General features: G+C 37.5%; 1 long non-coding RNA gene across 3 annotated transcripts in view; it reads right to left on the bottom strand.

Annotated features, from left to right (window-relative positions):
• LOC111098638 overlaps nt 1–23,192 on the bottom strand; it is a 29,781-nt gene extending 6,589 nt beyond the window's left edge. Inside the window, exons 1-3 of one of the 3 annotated variants that reach the window (XR_005368408.1) lie at nt 22,905–23,192; nt 22,677–22,794; nt 6,165–6,277 (exon numbers count right to left, since the gene is read on the bottom strand). This is a non-coding gene — a long non-coding RNA (uncharacterized LOC111098638). The remainder of the gene's footprint in view (nt 1–6,164; nt 6,278–22,676; nt 22,795–22,904) is intronic. The other 2 variants (XR_005368406.1, XR_005368407.1) reach the window with 2 other exon arrangements.
• Nucleotides 23,193–23,956: the final 764 nt, after the last annotated feature.

The following is a 23,956-nucleotide window of genomic DNA, read 5'->3' as shown; positions in this document are numbered from 1 at the left end:
AAAGATACCCACAAATCTAATAAAGTCTAAATGTTTGGTGAGTATGACAAAAATAATAACAATATGAAATTTAACCCAGAGATTATTCTAATGTGGATGCTGGCAAGACTGGTAGAGGTAGAATAGGAAGGAAGTGAAATGAAGCCAAGTTATTTTTTGTCTTGCTGGGGTGAAAAAATATCATCATATAGTTTATTTTTGCATTTTCTGGATTAAAAATTTAAATACTAAATTTAAAAGATTGGATTGATAATATTCTGTGTTAGTATATTTTGAAAGAGATATTCTCATATGCTGTTGGAAGGTGTATATTTTGTCTAGTTTTTTAGGATGGAGGTTTGGTTGTTTCTTCCAAATTTTAAAATGAGTATATCCTAGGCCCTACCACTTTCCTCTCTAAGAATTTACCCTATATAAGTATTTTTATATTTCTGAAAAGGTTTGCAAGAATGTGTATATATGACATTGTTCATAACTGTAAAAAATGGAGAATAATCTAAACCTATGTGGACTAATTAATTATGGACAACTCTGTTCTGATTTTTTAAAAATCAAATAGTTTTGAGAGTTTGCAGACGTAGAAATATCTTCAGGTCATATATTTTTAAAATATTTATTTATTTATTTATTTATTTATTTATTTATTTATTTATTGAGAGAGAGCATAAGTGAGAATAGGGGTCGGGGGAAGGGGAGGGGAGGAGAGAGAGGGAATCCACAGACTCCCTAGTGAGTGTGGAGCCAGTCCCAGGGCTCAATCCCACAATCTGTGACATCATGACCTGAGCTAAAACAAAGAGTCGATCAACTGGCTGAGCCACCCGCGTGGCCCGAAGTCATATTTTGAAAAAAAAGCAACAGAATTACTGCTATGATTCTACTTATTGAATGTGATCCTAAAATACATACATATATATATATACACATATATTTATACATATATATATATATATTCACATATGTATGCAATTATAGAGTTGTGTCTAGAAAGAATCCAAACCAAAATGTTAACAATTATTATCTTTGGGGAGGAGAGTTATTTGGGAGAAGATTTGCTTTTAATTTCCACTTCCATTATTTTACAAGAAGAATATTTATGTATTATGCATATTACTTTTATAACATTTTAAAATTTCAGAAAGAAAATAGCAAGATTCCTTGAAACCCCATGCCCAAGGACAATTTCTGTGAACCGTCTGGTGAGCATATAGCCAGACCATTTGATTCCACATATGAGTATGCCGATATATTTAATTTTCCATAATTGGAAGCATACATAATACATTCTAAAGCCATTTTTAGTTAAGCTTTTAAATTTTGACATAATTGTAGATTCACATGCAGTTGCGAGAAGTACTACAAAAAGATCCCTTGCACATTTTAGCTTGCTTATCTCAATGGTAACCTACTATAAGTTGATTCAGTACTACAACCATGGTAACTGACATTGCTGTCAAGGTAGAGAACATTTCCATTTCTGGAGGATACCTCATATTGCCCTTCTATAGGTACACCCACTTTCACTCTCCACCTCCTATTTAATCCCTGGCAACCACTAACATGTTCCCCATTTCTATGATTTTGTCAATGTTACATAAATGGAATAATATAGTATGTAACCTTTTGAGGTCAGCTGTTTCATCCAGAATAATTCTGTGGAAATTTACCCAGATTGTTGCATTTAGCAATAGTTTTTTTTTTTTTTTAATTGCTAAGTAGTATTCCACCACACGGATGGAACCATTTGTTTAATCAGTCACCTCCTGAAAGATGCCTGGATTGTTTCCAGTTCTTGCTATTACAAATAAAGCTGTCATAAACATTGGTGTAAGGTGTTTTTGTTGTTGTTTTTTCTTTTAGCATAAATCTCAATTTTTCTGGAATAAATACCCAGGATTACATCTGCTGGGTCATATGGTAGTTATATGTTTAGTTTTTAAAGAAATTGCTAAACTGTTTTCTGGAATGACATTATATCTTCCTTTCCAATCTGCATATCTTTTATTTCTTTCTCTTGTTTTATTCCACTGACTAGAACTTCCAGAACTCTGTTGAATGAGAGTGCTAGCAGCAGCATCTTGACCTTGATCTCAGAGGTAAAGCATTCAGTCTTTCACCACTGAGGAAAATGTTTTTAGAAGGTTGATTATAATGTGTCTTGGTGTGGATTTTCTTTGGTTTTTACTATTTGGGATTCATTCATCTTAAACTGCTGAGTTTACATTTCTAGCTAAATTTTGAAATTTTCAGCCATTACTTTTTCAGGCACTTTTTCAGCCCTACTTTCTTTCCTCTCTTTTTCTGGCACTTTGTTAGATAATTGTAACATCTTTGTTGCACCAGTATTAGCATCTAATTGTCTTTTATTTATAATGTGAGATCTTGGTTCTTGGTATGATGAATAATTTCTTACTGGGAAACCTGATCATTTTCATACTATGTTTTGAGTTCTATGCTTTGTATGCTGTGTCTTATTTAAACCTTCTGTTTTAAAGTTTTGGATACTGCATCGAGGGGAAGGATGATTCCACCTCATTACAACCTCATGCAAGGAGGAGATAGAAGCTCAAATTCTCCATTTGGCCTATGTTGATACCTGACAGTGGTGCTGCTCTTCCTTACTACTGGGCAGGGGTAGAGATTCTGGCTCTCCTGTGGTCTCCACTGACTCCTTGGTAGGGGTGGCCTTGTTTCTGCTGAAGGAGTGACTATGAAAGTCCTCAGTCTCTCCAAGGCCTCCTAGAGAGAGGTAAGGGGTAACTCATTAATGCTAGTGGGGAGATGGAGGTAGGTTCACCACACGATACCTACTGTCATCAAAGTGAGTGGGCCTCATTATCAGCCAGCAAGGGTAAAGGTCTCAGCTCCTTACCTGACTGTTTTTAATACTTGGTGAGGTATTGGAGAGATCCATTATAGCCTGCTGAAGCTAGAAGTCTAGAGTCCCCATTCCACTTTTACTGGCATGAGGAATGCTGGGATTAGAGGTATTCTGTTGTGCTTGGCTGGAGGAGAGCAGTATTTGAAAGCTTTGTTCTTGATTGGCTGCCTCTTTCCTTGTTCTCTGCCTAGAGAGAATTGGTATTTGTTGAGGCTATTTTTGTGTGCAGCCATTGACATTGTTGGATTGCAAGCTTTTTCTGCTCTAAATCTGAGATGAGGCATAAAGAAAATTCAGGGACCTCACCACTGTGTTCTTTCTGGGTCCTGATATCCTCAGATTGCCTGACCTGTTTCCATTTTTCAGTCTTCTTATGTTTGTTTTATTTATAATGTACATGGTTTTTAGTTTTACATAGTAGGAAGAATAGGGAAAATTATGTCTACTCCATCATCCTAGAAGTAAAAATCCTGATAGAGAAAAATCCATTTTGCCACCAACTTTTCACTCAAAAATATGCTGGGATGATCCTTCTATTCCAATGACTACTGATTGATATCATCCTTTCAGTAGACAAATATTCCATAGTTTCCTTTTAACTAATCCATTAGTAATACACATTTAGTGACATAATAAAAAATTTACGGTGATGGAAATATCTTAATATGGAGGTCATATTCTCTATTCTATATTTCTGAAATCCAAAAAGCTATGTAAACAGAAATATTTTACAATGTTTGTACAAAATTGGACTAGAATTCACAGAAGGCTATTTATCATCTTAATTTATCCAACTTCCTTCAATACCTTATGGTTGCTAAAAAATATTAAGATGTTTGATTATGATTTGCTATCCAGCCTGCTGGGGTTAAAAAACATGTGGTCTGTGGATCTTATTACTTTCTAAGTGGCAAATATTTTTAATACATGTCTTTCAAATTATCTTAGGATAATATCCTAGGAAAGTGCTTGTTAAATTTTGGACCATACTGTCAAATTGCACCCTAAAATGTTGTGATACGTGTCCTTAACAGAACATAGGAGTACCCATCATTTTTTCATGTTTTTAATAACACTGGATATTGTCATTCAGTAGCTTAAACTTAAATTTATTCTTTGTAAGATCATAAATAGAATCGATAAATGTACATTTCAGAAAACTCTAGAAAATACAGAACTGTTTAAAGATTAAAATTAAAAGCACTTAAAACATCTCATTTCAGGGGCACATGGGTGGCTCAGTGGTTGAGTGTCTGCCTTCAGCTCAGGTCATGATCCCGGGGTCTGGGATGAAGTCCTGCATCAGGCTCCCTGCAGGGAGCCAGCTTCTCCCTCTACTGTCTCTGCCTCTTTCTCTGCCGTGCTCATGAATAAATAAATAAAATCTTTAAAAAATATCTCATTTCAGAGGTAATAATGTTTAATATTTTGGTTTATTTTCATCTGATCTACGTTTAAAACACAAAATTGGAATTACATGTAATTTAGTTTTATCTTTTCATTAGTGTTATATGGTGAACAATTTCCTCTTTCTTTAAATATTTTTACAAGGTAAAATTTAAATGATTGCATAGCTTTATTGAATAGATATACCATAATTTCTGTAACTGAATCCTTATTGTTGAGCAAATGGTTTGTTCCCATGTGACTTTTCCCATGTGATTATATTGTAATAAGGTGGTTATATACATTCCAAAGTGTGAGAGTTAAAAGAATGAAGCTTGGTCTCTTAAAACTGAAATTCCATCTTTTCAAAGGTGTTCTAATTCAATCTGATTATTTTTAATGTACTGTTATTTTCATGTGACCCAGAGAATGCAAATCAAGAGAAATTAGTCTTAGTTCCATTCTCTCTCACTTCCTTTCTTCTTTCCCCCTTTTCTCTGTTCATCCCTCCTTCCAGAAATGTTTAAATGCAAGTAATTGATTTTTTTTTTTTTCAAAAAGCCAACGAAGAAAAGAAGAGGAGATAGACTTTTGGTTCTCATAATAACTCATCTTGAAACTAGGGAAAGCCACTTGAATTTCTTATCTTCACTTTCTTCAACTATAAAGAAAAAAGTTGAGTTAGTAGTTATCTAAAGCTATCCCCTACACCCTTATGTTTGTCCTTTTGTTAGGTCATCATAACATCACTGAGGTGATGTCTCCACCACTTTTCCTGTTTTTTTTTTTCCTGTTCATTTGTATGATTTTGAGGAGCAATTATTATTTATCTTTGCTTCATACTAGTTTTCAGTTTTCTGGTAGGATTGTTTTGTGTGTGAGGAATATAAGCAGAACATTCTTCAGTTGCCGCGTAAAGATTTTTCTATATTTTACTTCATCTATCCTGGGGTTTGGTGGGAGAGTCAATCACTACCCCGAATTTTCCAATATACTATGTATACACTGTCTTACAGAGTATGGAATATTCTCTGTAAAGCTCTCCCCTTTTGTAGCCATTCAGTCTATCTGGGCCTCAGTTTCTTCATCAGTTAAACAAAAAATTATCTAGCTCACAGTTTCCCTTAAGAAGTAAATGAGGCACTGAGCGGGAAAACCCTTCATGAAATGAATTGAAGTGAAGCCTAGAGTAAGAGCTGAGTAACAGGCTAGAGGGACTTCTCACCGCTAGGTGACAAGAGTTTGTCCATCCTGCATGGAACCACTTAGCTATTCCATATTCTTAGAACAGCATCTCTTTCTTTTCCCACCTTCATTAATTCACCCTTCTGATCCTACTTCCTTAGCTCCCAACACCTCTAGACTTGTATTTTGAAGTTCTCCTCCTATTAAGCTGTCAAAGGAAGAATTTTTAGTCACATGTTTGCAATTGTCTATCCCTACTCCCCAGATACTTTGTTGGCTCTCTAGCCTTAGCTACTCAGGAAGGAAGCCAAGCATCTCAAGCCAGGAGGACTTGCCACCATTCCTGCCAAGTTAAGGGCCAATGCCATAAAACTTTCTAACATATGCCCATGTGGCTCTTGGCACTTTTTTGGAGATCTGACATCAAGGATAGCCCTGAGGGACTGAGTGTCAAGGTTAAGAACACGCTATTCCCAGCACCGGGGAAGTCATTCACGTTCAACTGATCTCACTGGAGAGTGGGTGGTTTAGTACTTTATAACAGATTCCAAAACCTTCCGTAGTTTATGTGTAATTAGAACAGTTGCAGACAGAGTTTTCCACTGTTTGTTTTTTAGATAAATTTCTCATTGGAAATCAATATAGTTAAAGCATAAATGGAGGAGTTCAATTGCTTTTTAAAATCTGCAATGGTTAGAAAACATGCCTGTACCTGTTAGTCCCGGATCAGGCCTGAATGCTGACGAAAGTGCTCCAAACCAAGGGCTATCTTTCCAAATAGGCAGAGTAGATGGTCCCCAAAAGACATGACCTACAAAACAAGTGCTAAAAATTTCATTTCTAAACATGCCTTCCTCATAGTACAGCAGGGATGCTCAATTTTCCACTATTTGGGTTTAAGGCATTATTTCTGTTTGTGTGCCCCATAAAAGTGCATATCTCTTGGGTTATGTTTTCATATGAATTTTTTTTCTAGATTTACTATGTTAGCCTGAGGAACTGGATCCATGGATCTAGTAAGCTAAATAAATTGAACTAAGTAATAGCTAAGCTCAAGTTGAGGTCTTATAAACACAATTAAAGATTGTGTTTTGATGGGGTAAGAGCACAGGACATTTCAGAGGAAGAAGAGTAGTCAGAGCACCAGATGGTATCCGACAATAATGAGTGTTGATAAGAAAGAAGAGTAGCATAGGCTTAAGGGTTATCAGCAAGTTAAATGATATAATGTATATGAAGTCTTTAGCCTGGAACCTGACACAAGGTTCATCCTCAATAAATGTTACTGTTACAACAATGTGCCCCATAGATTGATGCTAGGGTGACAACCGAGAACAGTAATAAGACTTGGTTCTAGCCCTCAAGAAGCTAAAGTTGAGTAGATGAGTAAATAACTAAAAATTATAATAGGGTGATGGTAAATACTCCTCCAGAGGAAAGTCAGAGTGGAATGTTTGAGGAGCATGGAGCAGATGCCCACGTTTCAGTAGCAGGGCTTTCCACAGAGGATTTCCTGTTCTGTGACCTCAGTTAAGAATGGGTGATATGGGGAAGCGAAGAGAGGAGAGTTTCAGACACAGAGAACACCTACATCAAAATCTGGAACTGAGGGCATGTGCTGAGAGCTGAAAGGTGTTTAGTTGTATTCAATACAATAGGTCATGGCGCTGAATGAGGCTGAAGCAGTTGGCAGCAGAAGGCAGAGTAGGAAACGGCAAACCCAAAAGACAGATCTATAGTTGGTAGAAGCTACAACTGGCTGCTGCAAAGTGAGAAAAACCTGAGTCACCAGCACAAGTCACCAGCACAAACTTTAGTGGATTTGGGAGAAAATTGTCCATTCTGGTGACCACTTTTATGCTCTGAATTATGTGCCACAACTGGGATGTTGTTGTTTCTCTCCTTGTGTGTTTTCTCTTTTCCTCAGAAGGGTGACAGTGATGCAAAGGTCAGTTCATTTGTATTTCTCAATGTCCACCATGTGTGGAACCATAGACAAAAATGAACAAGTACAGAGGGGACAACAGCTGTGGGGCGCTTGGACGATACAATTGGTTAGGCATCAAACTCTTGGTTTTTTTGTTTTTGTTTTTTAAGACAGAGATATTTATTTCAATCAGCAGACTCGGGTTTTGCAAACCCCAGCCCATGGCGGGCAGCCCTCCACCTCCCACCCCTGTCCACTTGCGCCCCTACCCCCTTAGCCACAGCAAGGGTAATGAAAAATGGGAAGCCAAGAGGGCCCCTGCCAGGGGCAGATTGCCTGGCTGTGCGGTGAGCGCGGCCCCAGCTATGGCTGGAGTGGCAGCCACCACAGGACTCTCCGTATAAATTAAGTCTCTGCAGCCACAGCTAGAGGCAAGGCATGCTCGTGGAGGGAAGGCCAGAAGGCAGCATCCGTATCCCCCCGCCAAGCAATGGATCAAGGGCAGAGCTTAGGGGAGAAAGAAGCCAAAGGGAAAGAGAAGAGGTATAGGAGTAGGGGGTGGTGAGGCCCCCAGATTTTGGTCCCAGGAGATGAGAGGCCAGTTGGTCCAGTTTGGGTGGGTTTAAAGAAGGGAATGTATTAGTAAGCACAGGGGAGAGTGTGCCATGGGGCACCTCCGGGGAGGCCAGGCCCCGACCCAGCCGAGGGGAGTCTGAGGGCCCTGGGAGCTCTCAGGGAATGTCACTGCTGAAAAAAAAAAAAATATATATATATATAGTAACCATTCATGAGAGGGTGGAAACAGGGCTGGGGTAGATCTCAGGGTCATGATATCAAGTCACATGTCAAGCTCCACACTCAGTGTGGAGTCCGCTTTGGATTCACTCTCTCTCTCTACCCTCCCTCTGCTCTCTTTCTCAAATAAATATATCTTTTTTTTTTTTAGGAAAAAGAAGGAGACACCACTGAATAAACAGAGGGTTCAAAATGTTACAAGTCTCAAAAATAAGAAGTGTACAGGAAAAGTAACTAATATAATTCATCCCACATCTACTCCCTGCCTCTTGCTGAGCTAAACCAATGTGAGTAGATTGGTGCGTATCATGTTGTACCTTTCTCCAAGACCAAATACATACAAAACTACACACATATATATATAGAAAGCTATTCCCTTGTTTTTAAAAGGGGCTAAACTTCACACATTGTTTTGAAACTTGTGTTCTTATTTAATAATACATCAGGGACAACATTCCAGTTTTGGACACATAAAGATTTAATCCAGTCTTTTTAATGCTGCATACTATTCTGTAGTATAATATGCTATAATTTAATTAACCAGTCTGCTCCTGATAGACCTTCAGATTTTTCTCAGGTCATTCTGTTAAAATGCTGTAAGTGTGTATATTTATAAATTCTTGGTTTTTGTTTGGGTTGTCATTAGTGAGTGTCAAAAAGTGGGTTGAATGAGTTACTGTGTGTGTATAGGGACTCCATATTTTCTCTTTTGTAAGTGCTTTTATTTCTCCTGAATCTTTAGAAGCAGCCAATACTTCAGTTTCTGTTGGAGTAGTGATTTTCAGCTTTGACTCTATTCACAGCATCTTGTAAGCCAGCAGCACCCAAACTTGTTAGTCACAGGACCCTTATGTTCTCAAAAATTAATGAGAATACTGAAGAGCTTTTTTTTTGTTAGCAGGAGTAATATCTATCAATACTTACCATACTAGAAATTAAAACTGAGAAATGTAAAAAAAAAATTATGATTTTCTTTACCAAAACAATAATAAATACATTACATATTAATGTAAATAATATATTTTTATGAAAAGCAGTTATGATTTAGTTAGATTTCCAAAACAAAACAAAGTGAAAAGAATGGTATTTTTTTTTCTTTTGCACACTTCTTTAATATTTAACTTAAAAAAAAGACAGCTGGACTCTGGTATCTGCTTCTGCATTTTGGTAAGTAGTTTTGGTTGAATGGTATTAAGAGAAATTGGGCTCACACAAATATGTAGCAGGAAAAGAGTAGTATTTTAATAGAATTTTCAGACAATTGTGGATATTCTTCTTTGATACCACATCAAAACTTGACAAGCAGTAGTTTCATAAAAGTCATATAAAATGTGGAATCTGAAACCATATCAATAAATGTGTTCTCTGTTACGTTAACATTCATTATTCCATTTTGCTTATTGAATGGATCTCTGATACATCGGTCATTTAAAAAATATTGGTTCCCTAAGTTATTTAAGGCTTTCAAGTGCAAGATCACCCCCAATCTTATCCGAGTTGTTTTACAGTAGTAGGAAGATGTCAAGATCCTTGTAGTAAATAATAGTTTTCTAAAATCCTAATTTCCCTAAGGAGAGGGCACTTGATGAAATGAGCCCTGGGTATTATACTGTATGTTGGCAAATAGAATTTAAATAAAATACCTAAAAAATAATAATAAATACTAAATAAAATCCTAATTTCCACTTTAAATCTCAAAGGTTATATCATTGGAAATATATACTGTTCATTATTTTCCTTGGAGCAGCAGACTTCCATCATTCATTTTGAATCAAATATTTGCCAAATACTCAATTAGGAATAACAATAGTTTGCCTGTCATTGGTTCCTTTAAGCAAATGGTGCTCCACAGAAAAGAGGCTAGTACAGCTTATAACTCAAACAATCTCATGGGTGATTTTTCTTCAGTCAATCTTTATACTTCCATTTGCAGCAGCAATGCTTTATGCATATTTGTTTGTTTTTTCCCACAGAATATTAAAAAGATGTTTATTGGTGACCAAGATTTAAGATAATCAGTACATTTCCTACATCATAAAAAAAATTCTTAAATGTAACTTTTTGTCATTATTGTTTTGTTTTTGTTTTCTTCCTGAAAGGGTGTAACAGTGAAGAAATTAATGATTACCAGTGTCTTGATTCATGCTCAGGCTTCAAAAGTTTTATCCTCTGTTGCTTTTATATCAGTACAAATATCAATACCGTGAAAAAGGCATTGGATTTTGTCTGGCCTTATGTTGTTATTTTGCCTTATTTTACTTCTGTTTTTTTTTTTTTTTTTTTTTTCTCTGAGCGCAGAACCCGATGTGGGGCTGGATCCCACGACCCTGGAATCATGACCTGACCTGAAGGCAGAGGCTTAACCAACTGAGCCACCCAGGTGCCCCTAGCCTTATTTTGAAAATATTTCACCTCACTAACCCCCTGGAAAGGTTTTAGGCATCCTCAAGTGTGCATCCAGTGTTGAAAACCACTCTTTTTGATTAGTGCTTCTCACATATTAATGGACACACAAATTGCCTGGGGATCTTATTAAAATACAGATTTGAAGGGCACCAGGCTGGCTCAGTCAGCGAAGCATCGGACTCTTGATTTCAGCTCAGGTCATGATCTCAGGGTCATGAGATTGAGCCTTGTGTAGGGCTCCATGCTTAAGAGTCTCTCTCTCCCTTTTCCTCAACCCCCACCCTAAAAAAATAATGGAGATTTGAATTCCGTTCTTGAAGTGGGACCTGAAAGTTGCATTTGTAACAAGTTCCCAGGTGAAGAAGATGCTTCCTGTAGGTGGCGACAGTTTGAGTAGCACGTCCCTAAACCTACACAGTTTTAAAGTAATTAAAGGTGAATAAAATATTCAGTTAATCAGTTATATCAGGCACATTTTGAGCATTCCAAGCCATGTGAGGCTAGTGGCTGTTGTTGTATTAGCTAGAAGAGAGAACATTTCCATCATCACAGAAGTCTTTGGATGGTGCTGCTCCAGATGGTTTATATGGAGTTAATAGTGACAGGCTCCTGTAACTGAGTTCATTTAAACATTAATCAGAAGCTATTCTTCAAAACATATGTGGGGATAACTTATTATGAATAAGTTTACTATTTTTCTTATGAATGCAACAAAGGCAAATCATTTAGAGTCTTAAAAAATGGCTTAAGGTCAATAGCTTCAAGTTGCCTGATGAATTTTTACCAACTCCCTGGTGCCATGCCATGTCTTTATGAGCTGGTATATTGCAAGACTGGTGCATGATATTCCACTTTTGTAGAAGAAAGGAATCTATTTAAAAGATAAAACGATTAGGAGTAACTGATATGAAGATCGAAAAATCCTTACTCACTGCAAATGATTTTCATAATAAAAACAAGGTCCTCCATACAATTCACAAGAAACAATTTCAGTGGAAAAAAAAAAAAAAAAAGCTCCACTGGGGAGAATAAAAGGTTATGCCTCAAAGGTTAGCAGGCGGGATAGTGTTTCTCCTGGGCACATGCCCGTGCAGACGGCGTGCTGAGAGGCATTCCTTGGAGTTCACTTGGGCAGTTCTTGCTCTGAGGAGAGCTGGCCAAAGGCTGCATACCCCACCTGACTCAGGGAAACATTCCAAGGTAGGTTTTCCAGAAGCATTCCTCGTCTGCAAAGTTCGTAAGCGGAGACGAGCCTAGTTGGGGTGGAGAGCAAGTGAAAGCTAACAAAAATAAGGAGAGGGAGGCCAGGGAGGCCGTCGGAGACCGAGCTGCGCTCTTCCTTGGGTCGAGCCTGTATCCACAAACACCACGTCCTGCACACAGGTAAGGAACAGTTGCACATGAAGCGCACCTGAGCTGTGGCCGGTGAGTGGGGCTCGGAGGACACCCCAACAGCAAAGCAAGAAGAAGCCTTTTGTCAAACATTCCCATTCTGAGAGTGAACACGGTGCTGGCCGTCCTGGGGAGCGTGAGGATGCCACCCTGCTCTGGCGCCTCTTCTGTACCTGCCGCTCCCATCACCTTCTTCAGGGGGAACCAGCAGGAGGAAAGGAGACTGCGCGACCCATCCTGGCTCCGGGCTTGCCAGGCCGGAGGCACACGGCGTGGCTCCTGCGGTCCGTCCTCCGGGGCAGGTGCAGCTGCTGCGCTGCTCAGTCCAGTTCTCAGTCGGGTACATGTGTCTTGGCTTTGGAGCTCCTCAGGCATCGGCGAAGAGCCCCGCAGGGGGCAGAGCCCTGAACCCCGCTGCACCCGGTCGGGTACCACCGCCCCTCAGCAGCCCCGCTTCTGCCCTCACGGCTTCGGCCCACATCCGACCTCTGTGCCCTGTCCAGGTCCCTGGAGCCAGAGCTCAGCGGTCACCACTATGTGAGACCAGGCTGGGGGCATTGCCTTTGGTTCCTTGAGACAAAAATAGGGACATTTTAGGTCAAGAGCAGGATTTCCTCTGGCTCCCTGGTGAGGGGGGCGGGTCGGGAAGCAGGTGGGCCGGCATCTCTACAGACCACCCTCTGGAGGGGCTGAGTGCCCGGCGCCTGCCCCTCTGGGCGGATGCGGCCTCTTCGGCTCCCGCCAGGCCTCGCCCGGATCACCTGCCTCGCTGAGTCTGTCTGCCGGGCCCCACACCTGCCTGTGTGACACCTGCTTTAGATGAAGCACCAACCTCTGGTCAGGTTCATAAGCTCATCTGCCTCCGGGGACCAGAGTGGTACTGTCCAGCAGTGCCACGGCAAGAAATGCCAGCTTGAAAAGACCACTCTCCTCCGCACTTTCTCAGGGAGCAGCTGGCACTTAGTAGGAACCCACTGTGTGCCAGGCCGAGAGTTAGGGGCCAGCAGACCTTTCAAACTTATTTGCCAAAAGAAAGAAAGAAAAATAAAGGGCTATCTTATGGAATTTTTACAACAACCAAATCTATGAATGTGTAATAGGACCAGAGACGCTTGATCTTTTTTTTTTTTTTTTTTTGAGGCTTGATCTTAAGTATAATGGAATATAAACCCTGAAGGCAAGCAGAGAAATTTTTAGGACCTTCCACCTTTTTTTTTCTCTTTGAAGCCAAAATGGTTTGAGAGCTCACACGTCCGCATACAGACTTTTCTCTTGTTTCTTGTTGGTTCAGCATCATTACCTTAAACTTTAATGTGCTTAAAAATATTGTATAGCATTGTGGATAAAACCATGGATTCCCAGACTTTAGAGTCTACTTAAGGGATTATCCAAGGGTAATTTTCTTCCTAATTGAGTTTTGCCTTAAAAGCTAATTTTCATTTCTACCCTTGAGTAAGATGCTACTGCACTCTATTTATGAAAGATTTTTAGGCATTAGCATTACTTTAAAGGTATGTTTGAAGAGATTAGACAAGAGTCTTGTGATACGTGAAATTTTAATTCTAAGTAGTTTGAAATGAGACTGTTAGTTTCCCCCTCCCCCCAAAGTTTACATCACTTGGTACAATTATTAGATAAATGTGCTTGTTTTCCAGTTGAAAGCAAAAGAACGTAAGGGTTGTTCTCTATACTAGCAAATGAGTGTAATTTTTTTCAGTTAGGAACAAATGCCATAAACTACTTCTGTTCAGAAAGAGCTGCTCATCATCAGCTATAGAAAAACAGACGACAGACACTTAGGAGCGCGTTGATTGTTCTAATCTAGTTCTACCATGAAAGCGATTTACTCAACTCCTTAACAGTGTGTTTTGCAATCATTTCAGCCTTCAAAGATGAAGTTCTACCTAAATTTGCTAAATTTCCAGGAGGCAATCCTTAGGTCATTTTGGTCAATGCAGTTCATTGGTAGTGGAAGCTCCTAAAATGTTCTGGGAGAAAAATCATCCCTTTCAGTTTCAACCAAATCCTTATCTACTGCTCACTCCACTCCAAGAGTTCATTTCTTAGTTATGGCCACGTGTGATAGGTTGAGATTAAACTGGTTCTAACTGAAGGAGCACTTAGAGGGCACCTTCCTGTAACAGCTTGTTGACAGGGGCCAACAAAGGTGTGCTAAGAGGACCTCACTTTAGACTTTTGCTGTCATCTTTACATAGTGTTGCACATCACTTAAATGAAAATGAAGGAAAGTGTGTGTCATTTATGTCCTTTGACTAGACAATATTGCCTAAGGTGATATTAAGCAATTCTCTTGAAACTTGCAATCCACTTGTTAATAGCACAATTATATTGCATTGATTTTTTTCTGTATTAGAGATGTTAGTCTACCATAAAGACTTGAAATATGTCATAGTTTTTGAACCGTGTTTTGGTATTTCTTTAATGTTAAATATGAAGGACCTCAAAGAATAGAAATGCCCCAAGTCCCTCTAGATCTCTAAGTAATCCTGCTTGCAGCAGGCAAAGTTATTTTTAATTGGCAACTTAGAATATTAGTGTTTAACGTACTTTTAAATAATTTTGCCACAAATTAATTACCATATATTCTTGCCAGAAGCTCTTTTAGAGGCAGCTTAATGAACATGTTAATGCTCTCCAACTTCGTTCTTTAGCTTTGTCCCTAAGCATCTGAGTAACAGTGATGTCAGCCAGGCTATGTTATTCAGCTCCTGCAGAATTGCTGTAACTGTGTTAAGATTTCTTGGCTTTTGGCTTTTGTAGGATGATAGAGACCCATAGATTCATTTTAGATATCATTTATTTCAGTTCCTACATTTAAAAAAATATTTTATTTATTCGTGACAGACACACAGAGAGAGAGGCAGAGACACAGGCAGAGAGAGAAGCCAGGCTCCATGCAGGAAGCTTGATGTGAGACTCGATCCCGGGTCTCCAGGATAAGGCCCTGGGCTGAAGGCAGGCGCTAAACCACTGAGCTACCCAGGGATTCCCAGAGATGTGAAATAACTTGTTCAAAAATCGCAAAGGTAGTATGTGGCAGAATCAATACTAAAAATCCATCTTTTCCATTCTGGCTCTCCCCCACTGTGTATCCTTCTCCTCCAGGCACCTTATCTATAGCTTCTAGTTTTGAACAGCTTAAATGAGCAGTGATGAGTAGAAAACACTCATTCTGCTAAGTGTTTAGGAGATTCTTTAAGATGGTCCATGCATCCACGTTCATTCATTGCCAACAGTTACTTCCAAAAGGAATCTGCCATCTTCACCTTGAGGGTAAACTTGACTGGAGAATCCATATTGGGCCAGGTACTATGCAATACGCTTCTTTGTGTTGACTTTGAAATTTGTAAAAATTAAATAGAGCATAAAATTTAATATCACCATTGCCTACATAATGAAATCATTCTAATATAAGCAGTGGGACGAGACCATGTGGCTTTAAATATATTCTATCGCATGGGGCTTGGGGCCATGAATAGTTACTTAACTTCTCTGTGACTCAGTTTCCTCATTCATAAAGTGGGGCTAATAATAGTTCTTATCTGATAGAGTCGATGTGAGGAATAAAGAAAATATTACATGCAAAACTTTTGGAATAGTGCCTGGCACCTAGCTATTACTGGCATTTTTGTAGTGGAATACAGGTTTTCATATTGCAAGGCACGTATAATGGGAATTCTGGAGTATGCATCTCAAATCAATATTTATATTTATGGCACTGGATTTTTATGTATCTTATGTAAAACTGTAACAGTAGCACTTAAAATTGGTGAGATAGAAATTAAATCTTTTTGAATGCCAAGGGACTGTCTTGCATATCTGTTCCCACTGGAAACTCTGGACCCCAGTGGGATACTCTCATGTCTTTGGTTTTTATATTTTTGCTTACTTCAAGTTTATTTGCCAGTCTATGATCAACCACAAGAAGTCTTTGCCAAAGCAGTCATGCCTATGATAATATTGTTAACTTTAATCAAATTTAGTGGCTTAAAGTGTTGATAACCTTACAAAGTATATCTTCAATAATTAAGGATTTTCTCTCCATCTAGTACCAGTGGAATTATTCTGTGGTGATTAGTCATAGGCTGTAACAAATTACATTGTATGCTCAGTGGTTACGACTTTTTTTTTGTTGTTGTTGGTTAAATATGAAGGCTATAATAGCTTTTTCAGTGTCTTTTTTGTACAATGTTTTGTTTATAGATGGAAATGCATCAAAAAGTTCTCTCTCTCTCTTTTTTTTTTTTTTTTGTCATATTTTAGTTTGTCAGTGGAGGATTGTGCATATGGTCTTAGTTACCATAGGGAACCAGAGACATTCCACTGAGTTCCCAGATGTTCCGTGTATCAGAGTCCCAGATGGGCTGCAGATAACCTTGAAAATGAAGGTTATCTTTGGGTATCTTAAATAAACTAAGGCATATCAAACACAAACTGTAGGATGATTAATGTTACAGGGGTTATTTTTCTCAATTTTTATGTGATTATGGAAGTTGCTGGCGTATCTCCAAGATGATAAGCAATTATAAAAATTCAAATCCATTTTTTATTTACAGATTTAAATTGCATACTCATTTTCAGGGACAGCTGGGTGGTTCAGTGGCTGAGCGTCTGCCTTTGGCTCAGGGCGTGATCCTGGAGTCCTGGGATCGAGTCCCACATCAGGCTCCCTGCATGGAGCCTGCTTCTCCCTCTGCCTGTGTCTCTGCCTCTCTCCTTCTGTGTCTCTCATGAATAAATAAATAAAATATTTAAAAGAAAATACTCATTTTCATTTCAGAGGAAGAAAAAACACTCTTTAGTTCATTATAATACAATAAGTATGAATGAATTATTGAGATTGCTAGGAAGTTTGTTTCACAATTTGTCTCAGCCACAATTTTAAAAAGCAATTATTATGTACTGTTTTAGAATTATCCTATACCAAAACTACCCTAGAGATTACCTATATTCTTTCATAAATAATATTCTACCTCTTGTAACTTTAAAGATAAAAAATTTTATCTTTAGTTAGCTAAGATTAATTCAATTACTGCAATAATAAATATTTTGGGGGGAATTCTGTGGAGTGTACGAAGAATGTAGAACACATAGTACATAACTTCAAACTGAGTAAAAATCATAGACAGAGATAAAATACTTAGAAATACAAATAAATAGAATCTAAAAAATACATACATAGTTACATGTAGCAATGATTAAGCGCAGAAAGGTGGTTGGTTCAAAGACAGTGAGTTGAGAATATAGTTAACTGAAACATTTGAATACAGCTATGATTAAACTAGAATGACTTTATGACTGAGGAGGATTTTCAATAGGTATATTTAAGGTTTAGAGGAGAAGAAGAAACACATTTCTCTACCCTTAGAGAGTACATATAACCTAACTTGGCCTAGGTCCTAAATTGGTGCAGGGCTCATATATTGGCTAAAATTTGGTGCCAGTCTTATACAGGAAGGCGGGAGTAGGCTTCACCACAAATGTTGATATCAGCCTGACACTATGTTCTCCATGAAGTTATCTAGGCACCATATTACAAAAAAACTATGATGGTTGTTGCTTAGCATTCATAAATAATCATAAATGCTGGTCCAACTTTGTTGGAGAAGATCAATGTAAGCCTTCATCTCATTTCAAGGATAGTTAATGTGGTGAGTAGTTTTACATGTCAGCCTATGATAACTTGGTTGTTTGATCAAACATAAGTCTAGATGTTTCTGTGAAGGAACTTTTTAGATGTGATTAATATTTAAATCAGTAGACTTTGAACAAAACAGATTATTCTCCATGATATGGAGGGGTCTCATTCAATCAGCTGAAGGTTTTAAGAGAAAAGATAGATCACACGAGGAAGAAAGAATTCTGCCTCCATATTGCCTTCAAGCTTGAGACTGCAACATCAGCTTTTCCCTGGGTCTCAAGCCTGCCTTGTAGACTTTGGGCTTGCCAGCCTCCACCGTTGCATGAACCAATTTCTTCAACTAAATCAATCACTCTTTCTCTTATATACATATATATATATCTATCTTATGATTATATCTATCTATCTATCATCTATGTATCTATCTATCTATTATCTATCTATCTATCTATCTATCTATCTATCTATCTATCTATATCTATATATATATATATCCTATTGGTTCTGTTTCCCTGAACTCTGACTAATAAGTGCATGAACATTAGCTATTAATCATAGTGATTGGTCTTTCCTGAAAGACGCAGTAAGATTTTATCTTTTTTAAAAAAATTTATTCGATTGAGACAGGGAGAGAAAGAGAGAGAGAGAGCATGAGAAAGGGAGAGAGGCAGAGGGAGAGGAAGAAGCAGACTCCCTGCTAAGCTGGGAGCCCATTGGGAGGCTGGTTCCCAGGACACAGAGATCATGACCTGAGCTGAAGGCAGATCCTTAACCATCTAAGCCACCCAGACACCCCAGATCTTATCTTTTAGTGATCATCATACCACCTCTACCTATTCAAGAAATAATGTTGAAACATAGTGACCTCTAAAAGTATGTATTTCTTAGTTGTAATTTGATATTTATAAAAATATCCATAAAAATTTATTCCTGGCAATTTAAAAATATTTTATATGATCTATTTGTGCTTTTATTACTTTTCAACTTAAGTCACATATAATAGCATTATGTATTCACATTTTATTTAATTGTACATAGAACTATAGTTATGTTTCCTTCCTTCCTTCCTTCCTTCCTTCCTTCCTTCCTTCCTTCCTTCCTTCCTTCCTTTCATCCTCTCCTCTTCCTTCCTTTTCTTTATCAATTCTGTAATAATAGTTTGAGACCTGCTTATCATTTTTAATATATGAGCATGAACATTTTTATTTGCTATTAATAGAATACAACATATTTTTTTCTTTTTAAAGATTTTATTTATTTATTCATGAGAGACACACACAGAGAGAGAGAGAGAGAGAGAGAGAGGCAGAGACACAGGCAGAGGGAGAAGCAGGCTCATGAAGGGAGCCCAACGCGGGACTCAATCCCAGGTCTCCAGGATCACACCCTAGGCTGAAGGCAGCGCTAAACCGCTGAGCCACCCGGGCTGCCCTAGAATATAACATATTTTAATCATAACTTAATTTCCTGATTTTAGGTCCTACTTAAGAAATAATTTAATGGAAAAGTATGGAATTATAGATGACCAGGTTTCAAAAATTTTATTCTACTAATAACAGAGAAGTCCCTTGATTTGCTACTTTGAACTTTATCCTCAAATTTACTATGTTGCACCATATTAAATTGCTGGCATTCAACCATTTATTATCTATAATTCCTTATTACAAAAAATGATTTGTGATCTATAAAAATGGCAGTTTTATCATTGAGCTGATCCAAACCTAAAGAAACTCCGTTGACACTGAGGAATGCTTGCAACTGAGAGTGGGAAAAGATAAGAGCAAGTGGCCTCAAACTCCAAATGCTACCCATGTCTCACTGAATCAGTTGGAAGTCTACTGCCCTCGGTACCTCAAATATAAGGGAGCTCAAACCTGCGAAGTGATCAGGAGGGTGTTTTTGAGTTTACCATAAAGAAAACAGCCCAGTGTAAGGGACATTTATTGATAAATGTTAATGCTAAAACAATGGGTCATATTTTTTGAGGACAATCTTCTGAGTGACAAGGATTAAAGAAATATAATTCCAATTACAGATGAAATAGGGCTTCTAGTTGGAAAGTTAGGAAGACAAGAAGATGTTGAACTAAAAGAAGAGGAGCCCTTTTATAAGAGGAAAAGAGGGCCATGGCTCTGCGATGCACGGGAAAATTAGAGTTAGGATCACAAAACAGAATCAGTGGTCTGTAATAGTAGAAATTGAGAGAAATCAATGTAATGTAATCATAAAGCAATTCATGTATCATAAGAATTTCGGGAAACAATAGCAAATAATGCTTTTAGAAACGTAAATGTGTGGTTTATTGTTGAAAGACATTTTTGAAAGTTTTTATTATTCCAAATATATTGCTTTGGGATAGTTACTTTTTTTAGTAATTATTATCTTCCTCAACTTAAACCACATTATTAGTCCACACACAAAAAGAGTGTTCTAAAAAGATAAATAGGATGGAATGAAATAAGGAAAACATGATCATTTTCTTAGGACGTTATGCAATGTAAGTTTCCTTTTGGGGTCAGATAGGCTGCTGCTCTGAATATATGTGGGAGAGTTACAATATTTGTGTTAAAATAATGATCTGAATTTTGCTGTAGGAAAACTCATCATGTAACACGTGGTTCACTGAGGGTCAATTCCCTCAAGTACATGATGTGCTGTGTGAAGTTTGAAACCAGTAATCTTAACGGTATATAAAATGGTAGGATTGAAATGTGGTCTGGACAAGAAGCCACAAGATGAAATACCAGAAGGAAAGATGTTACCACAGTGCTGTTTGCTTTGTAATCATCCATATATGTATTTACTTTGTTTGTTTTTAACTCAAGAATAACCTAAATATTTGAGTTAATCCAATAGATTTTTAAAGCTATCTGCTTATTTGATTTTTGCCATATAAATAATTGCAGCATAATTGTAAAATGTTTATATTAGCCAAGGAAATATAGATTAAGAAAAGAAAATCAGGGGAGATATCCTAAATATCTTTACATTCTGAATTCTCCTGTGGAAGATGGAGAAGGCTTTTTTATGATGCTTTAGACTAAAAGTTTATCAACTTTATAGTCTTTAAGTTTTGATAGAGTCATATAGGGTTTTTAAAATGGAGACTTTTCCCCAAAAAACCTGTTTTCTGAGCTTCTCTTGAAACCAGAGAACACTGGACATTAGGTCTGCTTCCTCTCATGGCAACAATCTTGAGTTTTTTGGAATGGTAGTTACCTGCTTTAGACTAGGCAAACTTTCTCTTGTTTGCCCCAGTGCCACCACTCCTGGCCAACTTCACATAACTGTTATTTAACTGGTTTCTGTAGTTGTCTGAGTTTGTGATGCAGAAAAAAAGCATATTTTAGTTTAGCATGACAGCTTTATTTTTTGAGGCATAATTGACATATTATATTAGTTTCAAGTATACCACATAATGATTTGATATTTGTGTATATTGTGAAATAATCATCATACTAAATCTAGTTCTGTCACCATATGTAGTTACAGAATTTTTTTCTTGGGATGAGAACTTTAAGTTCTACTCCATTAGCAACTTTAAAATATGCAATACAGTATTATTAACTATAGTCATCAGAGCTTGATGACATTAGCCTTTTAACAGTGCCTTATGAGGTAGTAGATGCCCCTGCTCTAAAGGGTTAGAGAGGGTCTGGTATAGTGGGAATCAAGAAATAAGTGCGAGATTTGACTAGATGATCTCTTAAAATTCTTTTCATCTCTAAACTTTAATTCACTTCATTAACATAGCATCATTTTCCGAGAAGTGGTAGTCTTTAAAAATTTTTTGTCATTTATTTAATACTTTTTTGCAAGGAAGATAATTTTATATGGTAGGAAATCAAGACATACAACTAGCATATGTTTTAGATAATAAATGGAAAGTGTCTCTCTATAAACCCAGGACCTGCTGTCCCACATATATATTTGTCCATTTGTCATTTATTCATAGAGCATTTTATATGTGTTCAGGATCTTGTCGGTATAGGGCTACAGTGAATAGACAAAGTATATGCTTTTGTGGGAGTTCATATTTGGGCATGAAAAATAGAAAACAAATGAGTATATAATTTCAGAAAATAGTAGGTACTATGAAGAAAATAAAATGCAGTGAGGCAAACTGTGTGTGCTCCTTTAGAAAAGATGGCCAGAAATGCCCCCAAGGAAGTAACATTTGGCTAGTGAATGAATGATTAGAAAACATTAGCTCTGCAAGAATATAGGATTCAGGAACAGGAATGAGTTTGACTTCTTCAACTCACAACAGGAAAGCTATTGTAGATATTGTCTAGAAAGGAAGGAAAAGAGAGGAAGAAATGAAGCTGAACTGTAGGGGTTGTTCTGAGTAAATGAGAAGACATTAGAAGATTTTAAAATGGGGAATGATGTGATCTGACTAGCTTTTGAAGGATTACTTTGGCTGATCTGTAAAGAATGAACTGCCACAGGCAAAAGAGGGTGCAGGGAGATCTACGGGGAAGCTCTTCCTGTGATCCAGGATGGCTGGTGATGGTGAAGTGGGGAGAAGTGATGGTGCAAGATTTCTACTGAAAAGGGAACCAAGAAGAATTGGTCATGGATGAACTGGGAAGAGAAAGAGAAAGAAAAATCAGGAATGACTCCTACTTTTTCAGAAAGAGCAGCTGGATAAATGATTGCTAGTAAGTGAAATAGTGAAGACTGAGAGAAGGAAGTTCTCCCAACAGAAACCAAATAACACATTAAATATTTTCAGGGAATGGAAGGGCATAAATACTCAAGAGAATATATTGGCTACTAAGCATGAATATACAAAAAGAATATGACACAGTCCCTGGTCCTGGAGGGCTCACAGTCTAGTAGAGGAAATACATGTCAAAAAAGTCAATAAAAATTTATATCCAATCTGACAGAGATGTGAACGAAGAGGAAAAAGAAGGATCTTTCAGGATTCTCATTTCCTTATGACTGTTTTAACACGCTTAATTGAATGTCTCAGAAATGGCTAGCAGCATGACTTGTGAACTTTCAAAACAAATTATTAATCATTGTTAACTTACTCTTTTATGGAGAAAAAAACTGGATTTTATTTAGTGTTTTGCCAGGGGTCTTATTTTCTTATATTTCAATTATCCTGGTAATTCTGATTATCCCTTTACATCACATCATGGAAAGAATCTGAAACATAAAAAAAAATAATTATTTCAGTCTGTTTCTTTTCTCTACAAATTCTAATCTTATTTCCACTCCCCTATCTCTTTTCTGTCTCAACAGCGACCAAAGCTTACCAAGTGTTTCTTAAGAGTCCATTATGAGCCAAGTACTTGTTTCTTTCCACATTCTCTTTACTTTTTGGCACTTTAACCTTTGAGTATGCTAAAATTTCCAGCTGTTATTTTAAAAACATTCTTAGACTTCCTCTCTTCCTGACTTGAAGTTTTATTTTCCTCACCATCTCCTATCTGTCTCTTTCATCTTGTTCTTCAATTTCCCTCTTTTGGCTTAAGTCACCAATAACTTGATAGTCTGCCATGGTTTTGCTTCCTATGATTTAGCTCACGCCTTTCCCCCCACCCCCACCCCCATGCTCACCTTTCCCATTTCTTATTCTTCGGTTGGAGCTTCCAATTACTCCTTAGTTACCATTTCTCTTTATTGTTCTAGGTTGTTCCCTGCCCATATCACTTAATTCCGTGTTCTCTAACATGCTCTCTGCCAACCATTTCTTCAGTAAATCCGTAACAAAAAAATTAATACATGAACTTTTTATGCAACTTAACATTGTTTGATGCATTGACTAAAGATGTACTGAACATTATCATGAATGGTTAACAATGCCAAATAGCAATGTCTGTATTTTTTCCTCCTTGCTCACTGGGTTTTCCACTGAAGTATTTTCTTTAAAAAAAAAAAAACAAAACAAACAAAATCTTACAACAACTGATCTACTTGTCTACTTGGCTGGTTTTAGTTGGGCAGGGGCTGAGTATAAACTGTAATTAAATATGATCCAATAGTACAAAAAAATCCAAATAAAAGGTTGATAAAATTAGACTTAGAGAACATAATATGACACAAATGAAGACACACATGAAGAACAAAGAAGCAAAGGATGAAGTATATTTCCAAGGTCCCTACTTTTTCATGGATACTTAAGAGAGCTCTTTTTGGAAATTTCTGTCATTGTAGATTCAGGAAGAATTGTACTTCTTTGAAACCAAAGAGGTTTCCTCTCTTCCTATGCACTGCTATAAAGACTCAAGTCAAATTAGTGGCCCAAATTATCTAGCTAGCTAGCTATCCATCACTACCTTGAAGACATTTTAAGCCCAAGTAATTT

The sequence above is a fragment of the Canis lupus genome, chromosome 13, assembly GCF_011100685.1.
Source record: "Canis lupus familiaris isolate Mischka breed German Shepherd chromosome 13, alternate assembly UU_Cfam_GSD_1.0, whole genome shotgun sequence".
Taxonomy (NCBI): Eukaryota; Metazoa; Chordata; class Mammalia; order Carnivora; family Canidae; genus Canis; species Canis lupus.
This window is presented reverse-complemented; position numbering and strand designations above follow the sequence as displayed.